General features: G+C 41.5%; 1 long non-coding RNA gene across 2 annotated transcripts; it reads right to left on the bottom strand.

The window, feature by feature from the left end:
- Positions 1-985: 985 nt before the first annotated feature.
- On the bottom strand, positions 986-3,451 carry LOC143133964 (uncharacterized). Of its 2 annotated transcripts, none has more exons than XR_012988574.1 (3): positions 3,307-3,451; positions 1,609-1,722; positions 986-1,382 (listed from the first exon to the last, which is right to left on the bottom strand). It is a non-coding gene; the product is annotated as an uncharacterized LOC143133964 (long non-coding RNA). The 2 variants fall into 2 exon arrangements; XR_012988573.1 differs by having other exon boundaries at positions 986-1,385.
- Between the last annotated feature and the right edge of the window lie 11,024 nt (positions 3,452-14,475).

Raw genomic sequence — 14,475 nt, forward strand, 5'->3', positions numbered from 1 at the left:
GTAAAAAACATCAGACATTCATACATAATCAGTTGCATGGATGTAGTAAAGCATTTGCTGTTGTTCAAGATTGGGAGAAATTGCTTTTATTGTGTGCACAAGAGATAAGATGATAGAGTTTGACCAAGCAGTTTCAGGAAATTAAATTCTAATCTGAGAAATGCACCAAAGCGACTGAGAAAAACTGTGTACAGTGTTTGAGAGAAACAGCTTTTCTCTGCCTATGAGACATGCCATAAACCTACAGTCGACAGATCAACTATACTGACCTGCCTGTTACATCTCATAGCCTAAATACTGTATCAGAGATGCACTCAAAGTCCCTGAACTTGTGAAGTGGAGACAAGTCCCTGAGATTGTCAATACATGCCCAGATTGCTTGATATTGTACTGTGTAATGCTGTTTAGATAGATAGATAGATATTTTTTTGATCCCCAAGGGGAAGAGGAAGGATCATGACCCTTTTAGTTGTTTTTTAACTAACTGGGTATTGTGTAAGCTCTAAATGGTGCCGTATTTTTCATTGTATTCCTTTAGGTGATACATGGTACAACCTTTTGAGCAATATTGCAAGGCAACCACATAACCGTCTCCATGTGTTCAGACTGGATGATGATTAAAGTTCTCAATTGGTGTGAGAGGGAGTGTATTGTGTGTGTGAGCAACCTACATGTTACTCATCTTGCACTGGATCATCTTCCTGAATCTCAATATTCTGATCACAAGGAGGCTGGGCAAATTACTCAGCACCAGTCAGCATATAGTCCAGATAGCTCCGCTCCATATTGAGCCCAGTCCTGATCTGCATGCTGCAGCCAGGGGTACTTGGTCCCTGTTTGGTTCACAGAGAAACTGATGCTAATGAAAGGTTTACGTAGGTTTTCATAATTTAGCACACCCTTGGAGTAGTCATTACAGTTTAACCAATAAAAACATATGGAAACAAATGAATGAACAACTGGTGTATGTGTAAATAAAGTATTTATTAAAAACATTTTTTTCCAGGAATAAAAATGCAGATTCTCTTTTGAGAAACCATTACATTGAGGCACATTGTTCTATTTAAAATGATGACAATAGTTGATGCTACAATTATGTTGCCTTTTCAAAAGAGCATGTATGGGTGTCCTTATAACAGTGCAAAAACAGCATGAACCTACTGTATAATACCTACTTAGAATGTAAACATTGGCTCTGACAGAGAGAGAGAAAAGAAAGTAACAATGTACTTGTGAGACAGACAGGCGGACGATGAGTGTCTGTCCTCTCTGTTCCCCGCTGGCTGGATAGTCCTCTTACAGGCACATCTGGGGGGTCACTCTCCTCTGGAGAGGGGGGAAAACATGGCTGCCTGAGGCTTGGTGCTCCTGCCCACTGAAGCCTACTGAGACAGGTAATGTATATGCATATATTTATGCACATATTTACAGTTTGTAAGTGTGTGTGCGCACATGTGTGTTAAACCCCTGACTCTTCAACATACTCACAAAGGCTTCCTTTTCATGGTTAGATGCAGTTATAGTTCAGTAATACTGTTCATGGCTGAAAAGTCCATTTGATTAGACCAATGCAAGAGAGCGAAAGGGTAAGAGGAAATAAACACACACCTGTAGATGGCGCTGTTGAGCTTGGGTTGAGCAAGTAGCCACTGGGCTCAAACAGACCTCCAGAGGCTTCACTTGCCAGATGGTCTAAAAGACTGATATTGCCAGAGTGGAAGTCTTAAGATGTATGTATGTGTGTGTGTGTGTGTGTGTGTGTGTGTGTGTGTGTGAGTGTGAGTGAGAGAGAGAGAGAAAGAGAGAAAAGAAAACACTTTAGTGTCTTGCCTCTACAAACTCTAACAATCACTCACAATAAACAGCATCCACAGCATAAAAGGACATATAACAGTATAACACATACAAAAGTGAATAAAAGTAAAATAAAAAGGACTTTTTTAAATATTTGATTGTACTTTATTTCACTTTAGGCAAGAGAGATGATAAAGTAGTTGTATAGTTGATGTGTAAGTGTACTTGTGTTCTGAAGGTATAAAAACAATCCATTTGTTGAGAGGGCAACATGCTTGATGTGTAACAACTGCTTGGTGTGTAACAATAGCTTGATGTGTAACCCTACCAGGGAGGCTACAGCGGGTGCACAACTGAAGCACTCAGTTCATGTCACGTTACAATAGTTTTAGAAGACTGGTCTAACTTTTTAGAACATATGCGCAGCTATCATGTCTGTTGCAGTTCCATTGATTACAGTGGAAGCTGTTGCAGCAGATGCTACGCGAACGGAACACTTCAGTTATGTGCCTGGTGTAGCCTCTGATTCCAAGATCATGGTGACTCATGGTGACCCATTGCCTCACTTCCAGGGAGTCTAAAACATGCCCTATCTCTGGTTGTTTCATTTCAGGGTGCCCCAGAACTGGCTGCAGCATTGCCAGATGTTTTAGTGCCTAACTCTCACAGTAAGTCTCTCATAGCTACAATAGCCACTGTTGGTTAAGACTTATATTATTCACTCTTGTTAGGACAAATCAGCCACATAAATGAAGGGAAATGAGCAAATAAGCTTGTAAATTTTACTGAGAGCTTTTTCCAAAACATGCAAGGATTTGCAGAGCTTATAAAAAGGTGTACTGGAAATGGCCCCATTATTTCCAGCCGTGGATCCAAAAGGTCAGTCTAAAACGTTTCTCAGAGATCACTTATTTATTTTACGGTCTCTTCATAAGGAGCATGGAATTTGGTCATTAGGCAATAATAAATGTTCAACAGCCACCCCCTTTGGACCTCGAAGGAAGCATTCTTCTCTGTATCAAATTAATAGGTGGTTTTATTTAGCTCAGGTCTGACATTTCTAGTGGGTAATTATCTCTTCATTAAACTCCAGATGCTGTTTAAATAAAAAGCATCTGCCAACAAATCATCATCCAAGACCATTCCACTGCTTCTGAAAAAAAAGTTTATTTTTCAATTAACCATTGTTACTAAATAGCATTGTTCTCAAAGGCAAAACTCTGGCACACCACTAATTCCCTTTGTATTCAAATTACATTTGGTTTTTTTCAAAGCACCATTAAGAACATGTCAGTGCTTCTGAAAAAAATTTTTTTTCAATGAACCATTGTTACTAAACAGCATTGATCTCAAAGGCAAAACTCTGGCACACCACACATTCCCATCGTATTCAAATGACAATGTTTTTTTCCTGCAGAAAACAGTAAATCTTAATGACTTTAGTAGGTTTCAGTAAGTTTTCAGTTCTGCACTGAATCTAAATAAGGACACACACAGCAGACGGACTCTTACCATGATATGCCCCTGTTAGGTCAGGATAGAGCCCCTCATGTTTCGGATCACACTGGTCCGTCAGCAACCCCAGCCTGTCGGGATGGGCCAGTGGTTCCCCTCGGCCTCTAAGCAGGCTTACTTCTGAGAACATCAGTGACGAATGGAATCTATGGGCGAGACAGGCAGGCACTTGCGTCCACTTCACCGTATTTCACTGACGTAAATTACAGCCCACAACTTCGGTCATGAGGAATCAGAGATGCAAAGTCCGCTTTCAGAGAGTTCTACCATGTGCACTCAACACAGGTGATTACGTGAATTAGCTGAACTACCTGGCTGAGGAGTTGTGGCAATTGCATTCAGTTGGTTTAGTGAATGGTTGGAACAAATATGTGGTATGACTTTTACTTTCTGAAGCCAGACATTTACACCTCTGTGAGGAACTCCGAAGGGTCATGTTAATGTATGAGGCAATTCCATCTGCGTGTGCTGCCACATAGAGGAATCGTATACAGGCGTAATTGAGCACTCACAACACACTTTTAATGGGTTAGATATGTTTGACTTCCCCCACTACCCTGTGGATAACAGCTGACCCAGGGGCAGTGTTGTGTCTTTTTTGAGTAAAAAGTAGTGTAACGCGCTACTACTAAAAAATTTGGTAACGTAACGTAGTTCCTTTTTCAAAGTTACTTTTCCCAGGGACAGATTTGACAGTGACGCTGCTTTCTCAGCTGCACGCTTGCGCAATAGGCACGAGCTCCACACAGCAACCTACGTGACAAAGGGTGGTAGAATGAAGTGCAATCATAGCAAGTGAGACGCAGCCAACGCTAACTTCTGAGAGATGGAGGTATTCACATTACTTCGAACTCATTGAAACTAAGGGGAGGAATGTGAGTGTTAGTTGTAGCCTACACTGTGCCCTGATTTTGTCCACTGCCGTTAACTCAACTGCCAGCCTATTGATACGATTTGCACTAGCTTTGCACCAAATTTCGGAGGAGCGCCTGTTTAATGAAAGAGGCTATAAAATAAGCCCTCATATATTTTGTGTTCACCTATTTGCCCAAGATGTATCGAGGCTATGTTATTTGATATTGTTTCATAGGGCTTTAGTGGTGGTGTTGAAGCAGCCCAATGTTTTCTTGTCAAGTGCTCTGCTTGTGGCATTTTTTATAATAAAGAGCACAAAAGAAATACCTGTTATGTCCTCCATAGTACAACGTAGGCCTACAGATATTGGGTTCTGCCCAAAGTCGAGCAACATAAAAGTAACGTAATAGTAATGAGTAACGTTAAAAGTTACTTTCCATAGATGGTAACTAAGTAAAGTAACGGGTTACTTTTTTGAGAAGTAACGAGTAACCAGGGTTGGGTCAGATTACTTTGAAATGTAATCCATTACTGACTACAAATTACATGGCAATTTTTGTAATCAGCAACGTAATCAGGATTACCAAAAACATGTAACGTAATCTGATTACTTTAGGATTACTTTTAGATTACTTCAATAAATATGTCCCTTAAGTAAAAGACACCACCACTGAATTGATGAAAGAAATCTCATTCTATTTTTCTGTTTATTATTTCATTACATCTAAGAAATCTCTTTGCTCTGAGTAAAGCATTCCTGTGTGAATTAACTGATCTTTTCCTCCAAAAATCTTAATGTAGCCCCTTGTTTTAGTGTTACCATTTACTTTGAGTTCACCAGGTCCCATTGTCTGAAAAACACCCAAAACTAATACATTTCTATAGCTATTCTCCACTTTGGGGGTGGTATTTTGGTGGTTGAAATTTTCCCCATCCCAAAATTGATCACTTAGTCATGGATGTGATCATGGATCACTATTCTCCAAACATGCACAACTCAGTTTAACCTTTATAAGGGCACACCTGGACAATGAATTTAGCTTTCGCTGGATTTTTTTGACCCAGGGACATGGCCTGAGATTGAATGACACCATGTCCATTTCAATTGTGGGGGTGAGAAAATTATTCCTTTGGGATGTTTTTCAACCAGGGGGACCTGGTGACTTTCTCAAAGTAAACGGTAACACTAAAACAAGAGGCTACATTAAGATTAGGAGGAAAAGATCAGGCAGTGTGCCGAGAGACCTGCCCCAATAGTAAATAAGTTAGTAAGTAAGTATAGATACTCTTTTGATCCCGTGAGGGAAATTTGGTCTCCCAATCCGCGAATTAGTAAAGCACAGTGAACACACAGTGAGGTGAAGCACACAAAGAGCACACAGTGAGGTGAAGCACACACCAACCCGGAGCAGTGAGCTGTCTGCTACAACGGCGCTCGGGGATCAATGAGGGGTTAGGTGCCTTACTCAAGGGCACTTCAGCCGTGGATGTGGGCATGGGAGAGCAGTGCTCAACCACTTCCCCCGCCCACATTTTTTCTACTGATCGGGGATCGAACCGGCAAGCCCGAAACTTGTCGAATTAAAAGATAACTAGGCTATCATTAAAAAGTTGCATTGCTTGCATGATAAAATGTAATCAGGTAATCCCCAACAATGTAACTGTAATCTGATTACACAATTTTTTTATTGTAATCTGGGCTGATTATAGTTACTTGATTTTTGTAATCTGATTACGTAATCCAGATTACATGTAATCCGTTACTACCCAACCCTGCGAGTAACAAGCAAACACTACTTTTTAAAAGTAACTTCCCCAACACTGCCCAGGGGACAGTGTGAGGACCCTTGACTGTCTATGCGGAGCCAGAACCTATGTGACCCAGAATCAGCCTGCTAGATTATGGAGTGTAATATGTGACAAAATGTTCAAACAATACTTTTCAAATTCAAACAAAAATCAATTAATCAAAATATCAAATACAAAATGAAAACAAAAAAAATTACCGCTCACTTCACGAGTCCACCACAGCACTGTACGTCCGTCAAAACCGCCAAAACGAGAAGAGCAGTCATCTTCCGAGGCAAGTTGTAGTTCAGCTGTCAGTCAAAACGCATCAGCCAATAGGAATGCACCCCAGAGAAACCCACCCACCCTTTGCGAGTTTTTATTTTTTTCTTTGACTTTATTTTTTTTGTTTTCATTTTGTATTTGATATTTTGATTAATTGATTTTGTTTGGATTTGAAAAGTACTGTTTGAACATTTTGTCACATATTACACTCCATACTATGTGGGCACGATTCAGATGAAAAGCATTTATTCTAATAAAAACAAGAGCAATGCAACAAAGAACTGAGAGCTGCTGTTGTGAAAATGACTGGGATTATTGGGAACTCATATCTAACTAAGGATTAACAGCTGTTCTAGCCTCTCCCAGATGGAATGCTACTGTACCTACTTAAGACACTATGGACCAATCACCCAGCTTTGTTTTTTTTTTTTTTTTACCATCTACAGCAGTGAAGCCTTTGGTTATTTCATTTTGACCAGGCCACAACAACCACACGGCAGGAACGTTCTGTCTTCCTTACACAGGGCTCATTCCCGAAAGTTCTCTGGCATTAGACAGGAATGTGTGACAAGTCACTATAACTCACCGCTGCCAACTTTACCCTTTCAGACCTTGCTTGTTTCACTAACAAGGCCCTTTAAACATGCTTTTTTTAAAAATAAATCTGACAGCCAGCCTGCAAAGCACCAAACGAGAGTGTGGTTCTCATATTTGAATTGCCTTCCTTCTTCAAAAGCAGCAATGTTATGCGTTTCATGTGGAACCGAGTGTTTGTGTGGATGACGTGCGGGCCCGGCTCCTCTGGCTGTTGTGTTTTGCAGGACGCTGGCTCCTGGCTCCTCTTGGACGAGAGGTTTGGTGTGATTCATAAACAGTCCTGCTTCTGTCAGAGCCGCTGAAATCCGCCCAGGCCTAAAGCCCGCTTCTTGCTCAATTCAGATCGGCCATAAAATGTTGCAGTCGAGATAATCTATCTTCCAAAAATGCTGCTTTACTGGACAATTCCCATGTCAAAGGGATATAACTTTAAATGTAACACAGCCTTCACTCTTGGGCTTAAACGGAACAAAATAAAATAGAAATAAATTGCACTTCTTCAGGAACTGATGAAGCTAACAGATGTGTGCATGGGAATAAAGGAATAGGCCTAATATAAATGAGGAGTCCCCCCGTCTAGCAGCAAAGTCACGTCCAAATGTCTGTGGTGCTTATGGGCTCAGTGAACTCTCTGCTTACCTTTTGGCTCATAACGGCCCAGAGGTAAATCTGATGGTTGAGTTTGGCCTTTTGCAGAGAGGTATTGTACAGATGTTTATAGTGTCTTTTGAGCAACATTCACGTTGTGGCCCTTAAACCTTGCCTAAGTTCACAAAATTGCTATGCTTGTGCTTGAGATTTGAAATATGATTTACTCGTTGTGGATGAATTTCTATAAAAGTTAAAAGTCAATCAACTAGAAGCTCAACTCATTTCAAAGCATCATATCATTAAGGGTGAAAAGAGAGGATTATTTTCTTTTAACGTGTGGATCGCAATTCCTGAAGCCCTCCTGTGTGAGAGAGAGTGAATGTGAGAGAGAGAGAGCGAGATGGTGGTGCTCGTGTTGGCAGAGGGTGGTTTGGGGGGGGGGTGCCTCTGATGTTGCTGTCAGCACAAACTCAGGAAACAGTTCCACTCTTCATAGTTTTACAGCTTCTCCTCTCCGGGCGCATTAATCAGTGCCAGCTGACCAGTGCTGGCCGGTAGGAATGAGAGGAATCTTTCATGCCGCGCACCAAAGTCCCCACTGTCTCATCGCACTCATCCTCCTCCTGTTGATGTTGTTTCTCTCCCCTCTCCCTGGCACTTCACCCCTCCATTTCACGCTATCTCACTTGAAGTGATCTGGCTCTTTCTCAAGGAAAACTCTCTCTAATGAGGACAGCTGATGCTGCCAGTGCCAGGACAGGTTAAGAGAAAGGAGGGAACTGTAAAAGTTACACTCCTCATGGACTTAAGTCATGAAAGTTTATCTGTGATGTGACTGACTTTTTTAGACTGTCAGAATCAAGTTTAAATATCAATTAAATGAGAGACGGATAAATAGAGAACTGAAGCACACTTAGGTCAGTCATTGCTTTTCTCAATAAGTAAACAGTGAACTGAAGCTGTTCATTTCTCTCTTGGAACAAATACTGAGTCACACTTGACATACAGTAATTGTGCTGAGTCATGGTTTGCTGGGAATAATACCCACCCAGCCACCCTGAGTGACTATGGGCTAGCTCTCTAAGCTCCTCTGTCTGCAGCAAGATTCCCATAAAGATGCCAAGTAAGACTAAAGGTGTCCTCAGAGACAATCCAATCTGCACACAAAAGAGCCTACTGTTTTTTAGTACAATACCAGATAATGCTTTACGGTAACAAAACAATGTCAGCTGATCTGACACTCATGCTTGGGATTTCATCAGAAAGGAAATGTCTGCTGAAATATCCATGCCTGAGATATCCATTAGTGATAACAGTTAGGACAGGACACTAAATAGGCCATTTTATGATAGGCTGTCAAAGCAGACCAAAGCCAGCATCGATGAATCATGTTAGATATGTCCCCCTCTCCATCCCCATAGAGACTGACACACAAGCAAATGTACACACACACACACGCGCGCACACACACACAAACCCACACACATACAGATATACATAAACATTCCCCTTTAGAGCGAATAAGCCAGCCAAATGGAGGACATTTTTCCGCTGATCTGCTGATGGATAGCCACCCCACAGTAACCCCTGCCCCCTCTCTCCTCACCACAGATCGCATATTACCCATGTATCACTAATACATTCAAACTGACACAGGGCACCGCAAGCTCCGAGAAATAACAGCACTATGTGAAATTCTAAATGACTGCAAATGGCTCATTTCAGCCAGTGTAAACACATTTTGCAATGAGGTCAGTTCCTGGTGGCAGGCGAGGGAGTGAAGATAATTTGGTTTAAAATGTTTAATGTCTTTCAAAACTATCGGTGGGGAAAAACAAGTGCTTGGATTGGTATTGACTTTGGCAGGCTGTCACAAACCACAGCCGCTGAGCGTTTCTATCGCCCACTCCATCTTCGGCCTAATGGTGACGGACGGTTTGGGCCGTGCGTGGAGCCGAGCCGACGGAGGTGGACGCTGGTGGTTCTACACCGACAAGCACTCTCTAATAGTACCTCATGAAAAAGTACTACAAGTGGTTTACTCCGGACCAAGGCCGTAGTCATGATGTCAACATTGGGGGGGACCAAATCTGTGGTGGGGTCTGAGGGACCCCCAAACAGAATTTCAATACATTTCCTACCATGCAAAACTATTATTAAAAATCACAAACAAGTCGTTAGTTAGGTCAGTCAATTAGGTTATTCCAAACTTTTGACGGACATAGGCATGGCATGGATTATGAACCCCTGGACACAGATGCCCCCCCCCCTCCGGTGAGTTTTGTGAAAAGAGAAGGGTGGAGAAGAAGCAACTTCACTGGTCCATCCCTGTGTTCACCTGTGTTCAAAATGTATACTTTAAAAGAAATTATCTTATCTTAAGTATCTTATGATAACCTCTATATTACACAGAATGTGGTTCTTTAACTTATTACTTACACCTGAAGATTTTTTTAAACTAAGGCTTAGAATCATAGGTTTGGAGCCTAATAAGATTTTGTCTTTTAATTTAAATTTTATTATGCTGGCGGCTAATCACACAATTTTAACGTAGTTTGAAAGGGACAGGATTCAGGAATAGGCTACTATAAGACAGGCCCCTCTTCTGTCTGACTCACCTCATGTTACCCCTGTATGCATTATAGACTGGCTTCTGACAGAATGACGTTTTGTGCCAACATGTAGAAACACTAGGCCTACTACAGCCTTTAATTGGTGAATGGAGGTGCAAATTCCTTTCTTTGGTTATTGTCTGCGATTCACATTAACTGTAGGCTATCACGTATTGTAAACGTCGCCACATTTGATCACGTTTTGCCTGCATGGATGCGCGATTGAGTGCACATCTAAATAATATGCAAGATGCAACAATCATTTCTAAGAGGCCTATACACGGTAATTTCTGGCATTACTACTAGCATATGAATGCATTATTTATGTTGAAAGACGTGAAAGAAATGACACAGGCTTGCACAAATTCATCATTTAAAATAAAACGTTTCACTTTCGCTATCATTGCGAGAATAGGCTACAATATGGTCTGATCGGGTCCAAATATGTATGGGATTTCCTTAGCCTGTGCTACACCTTTCCAATAAGTTTTGTGAAAATTGTACCGGTAGCTTTTGCGATATTGTTGACAGCCCTACCTCACCACAGTAGGGTGCAGTAAATGGAAGCTTTTGATAGCGCACGCCACTAACGTGTAAGGGGTGTAGGCTACTCTGGAACCATAGGTCACTAATTTGTGCGTTATTTACGTTCGATTACATTTCAGATACGTTTTGGTTTCCTAGTATAGCGCTTTATTCTTTCTTTATTTTTCTATGTCCAAATATTGGGGGGGACATTTTGGTCATATTTGAATATTGGGGGGGGACACGTCCCCCTCAATGTCTATGGTGACTACGGCCCTGCTCCGGACTCTTGGCTATAAAGGATTTCTAGGTTCCAAAAGCACAAAGGGGGTTTAGAGCTCCTGTATCAGCTCTGTTCCTATCTCTCCGTCTTAGAACAGCTGTTTAAAGAGAAGCCTGTGAGTCAAATCTTAAGCAGGGCTTCTTTCCATTTACATTCATCATCTTTTATTTAGTCTTTTTCTTTGTAACATTTGTGGTACCAGACGACAAGGCTATAACTGCCTTAAGTGCTTTTCATAATTCTTCTATTTGCAGGTATTTCGACGACAAGCAATTCTATTTGCAAGTATTTCCATGACGCTTAAAAAAAGTAACTTTTTAGCGATTCTGGAAAAAGTGACTATGGAACTGTTCGAAGGCAAAGGCAAGACCATGCAAATCTCTGATGAAAATATTTTGGTTTTGGTTCTGTTTGTGTCTCCATAGTTCCTCGGTGCCTCTGCCCGCGGGCCACTCTGGAGGCTATTAGCTGCAGTGGCATGCGGCTGGGCTTCAGCTTGTGTTGCCATTTTGTAACTTTTCTGCTTGATGCACAGATATGTCTTACAGATGGTCCCCCCCCCCCCCCCCACAAGTGACAAACAGTCCATCAGGCACCATGGAAACTACTTCCATCTGGACACTAACAAGGCCACTTCAGTTTGTTTCAGCCTCAAACGTCAGTGCCACTCTTTGAGGAAGATCGGCTACTTCAGTACAACGCAGGGTAGAGTTCTGCGTTCTCTCCTTCCTGCATCATCATGCTCGAACTGCTGTCAATGGCAACGGAGTTTGTGCTTCTAATTCAGGTCTTTCATATTACTATTTTTTACAGTCTATGATTACTACGCAATGACTGGAACTTCATTCAAAAGTGAAAGCAGACGGTTGATCAGCTGTGTTCTAAAGAATGTTTGATTCAAGTTCAGCGTGTATTGTTGCGAACTATTTGTTTCTCAGCAAATGCCACGATGAACGGTAACAAATAGGCTAGGCTATGTAGGCTAAAGTCATATCGTGGGGAGTTTATTATTTCGTTTTGGCAAGTAGCTGTGTAATAAGCGGGATAATGTATAGAACGGCGGTCATTATTGGGGAAATAAGTCCCTTCAGGGCGGAACAAGACCCCTCCGCTGCACGTCGGGGTCCGGTTCGCCCTGTCGGGACTTATTTTCCCATTATCACACGGAGAGAAGAAATACTCTTTTCTGATTGGCTGGCGGGGTGGGTTTTAATTCTGAATAACGTGACACCTATGAAGTAGATCTGGTAAAAAAAGTTTAATCGCCGTTCCATATTAATGCTTAAGAATCGTAACTATAACAACAATAGTAGGACGACGGTTGAGCCTGGAGGCAATGGAATCAACTAAACAAGCTAACTGTCCATACTATCGCTGTTATAGGGCCAACGAAAGTTGTACAACAAGCTGAACTAGCTTCTTTTTAAACAGAACTGCGTGTTTCCTTTGCTTTACAGTGGCACAGGGCTCAGATTATCTTTTTGTCTTTAAGGGGGTCTCTCTATCTCATAAATAGTTGGCACACCCCGTGCATAGCCTAACAAGGCGATAAAATAGCCTAGGCGTACAATATATGCGCACGGTAGGCCTAGGCTTTACCTTGACACACGCACACAACAGACATAGATTTTTCATAGAAATTGATTGCTTTTAATTAATTAGAGGGCATGAAAATGCACTCTACTGTTATCCGATATATTCTTATTATTTTTCTTCTACGTATTTGTGCGTTTAATTCAGCTTCAACCGTTTGACGTTGAAACTTCGTTCAAACTGCTTTGCGTAGGTCTTACTTAGGTGACTTCAGCTATGTATTTTCAACTTTGTAACTTTTATACTTTTTGAACTATTAATTAAAAACTACTAAAAATTTCCCCATAGACTTAACATTGGTGATTATGACATCACAGTAAGGCACTTAGAATCCTATGCCAAGTGTTCCGGCCACCTCCAGCAACTGTCTGTCTCAGGCTTTAAGCATACAATCTGGCTCTCTTAAGACTACAGATCCTGTTCAACTGCTTCCTCTGCCCACAACTGTTTTAAAATAAAAGTCTCCACTACAATAATGCCCTATTAAATAATTTAACCATTTAAACTATCCAACTATTTAACTGTTCAACTATTCCAACTGTCAGTTATCATCAACTATGCGTCTAGCCTACAGTACTATATTAAACCACCACCTACCTAGCAACCAATTTAGCAACCATTGAAATTAAGCATCTATGTCAGATTCCATAGCAACCAACATGATTATACTAGCAAACCACTGTAGTAACTCTTTATTTCTGATAGTAGCCACCATGGACACCCTAGCAACAACCTAGCAACGACTTCATGTACCCTAGCAACAGCCTAGCAACCACATTCACAGTTAAAACCTAGCAACCAACATCATTAACCTAGCAACCAGCATAGCAACCACCATAACTACTCTAGCAACAGTCAGTTGTCATCAACTTTGACTCCCGTCAACTGTTTCCTCTGCCCACAACTGTTTCAAAATGAAACTCCTCACTACAATAATTCCATTTTAAATAATTTAACCATTTTAAAGGACAATTCCGGCGCAAAATGAACCTAGGGGTTAATAACACATGTGTACCGAGTTCGACCGTTCGCTGGGATTTGTTTTCATGCTAGTCGAATGTGACCAGTTTTATTGCAAACCGCTTATTATCGTTTAACGCTAGCCTTCGGGGCACACGTACACTAGAAAGAAATCGCTATTTCTATACCACTAACAAGGCTCAAAATAGCACCACACTTACACAGTAGCATAATTAGGGTCTCTACATGTAAACCGAAGCATTGAGAACTTTGTAAGTGTACAGGCAGTTTATTAAAAAGAAACACATTACCGTTCACGTCTGGTTCACATATACAGGCAGGCGATGTGAACTAAAATCAAACGTAATTTGCTCAATATAGGCCTTTCAGAAATAATAGCTCCGATGTAACATAACTTGTATAGTGTACTTACTTAGTGGATGTCCATCTGGTCCCTCAGTATGGATCGCCGCCGCCTGTGTGGCATTGACTACAGGTAGCTTCTAGCTCTCTCTCTCATAGCCCTTTCACGGAGCTCCCGCAGCTCTTCGTTGGTATATTCCGACCCGAAAAGATAAGGACGTCCAATAAGGGTTCATCCTCGATGTCTTCAAATTCGTTCAAATAACCTGCCATCTCTTCCTGTTGCGTTCAGTGCTTCTCTTTTGCACTGTCCTTCTGCAACAACGTTTCACCCGAGATTCACTTCACATTCACATTCTGTTTAACCAAGGCGCCTGCCTGTGAACCAGACGTGAACGGTAATGTGCCTGTACACTTACAAAGTTCTCAATGCTTCGGTTTACATGTAGAGACCCTCATGCTACTGTGTAAGTGTGGTGCTATTTTGAGCCTTGTTAGTGGTATAGAAATAGCGATTTCTTTTTACTGTACGTGTGCCCCGAAGGCTAGCGTTAAACGCTACACTAAACGGTACACATGTGTTATTAACCCAGGTTCATTTTGCGCCGGAATTGTCCTTTAACTATCCAACTATTTAACTGTTCAGCCTTTCAAACTGTCAGTTGTCATCAACTATGACTCCTGCCAACTGTTTCCTCTGCCCACAACTGTTTC

Source organism: Alosa pseudoharengus, unplaced genomic scaffold (genome assembly GCF_046254945.1).
Source record: "Alosa pseudoharengus isolate Yale_2024_CS ecotype anadromous, Long Island Sound unplaced genomic scaffold, YU_APseudo_1.1 YU_APseudo_1.1_scf_2, whole genome shotgun sequence".
NCBI classification, from domain to species: Eukaryota; Metazoa; Chordata; class Actinopteri; order Clupeiformes; family Clupeidae; genus Alosa; species Alosa pseudoharengus.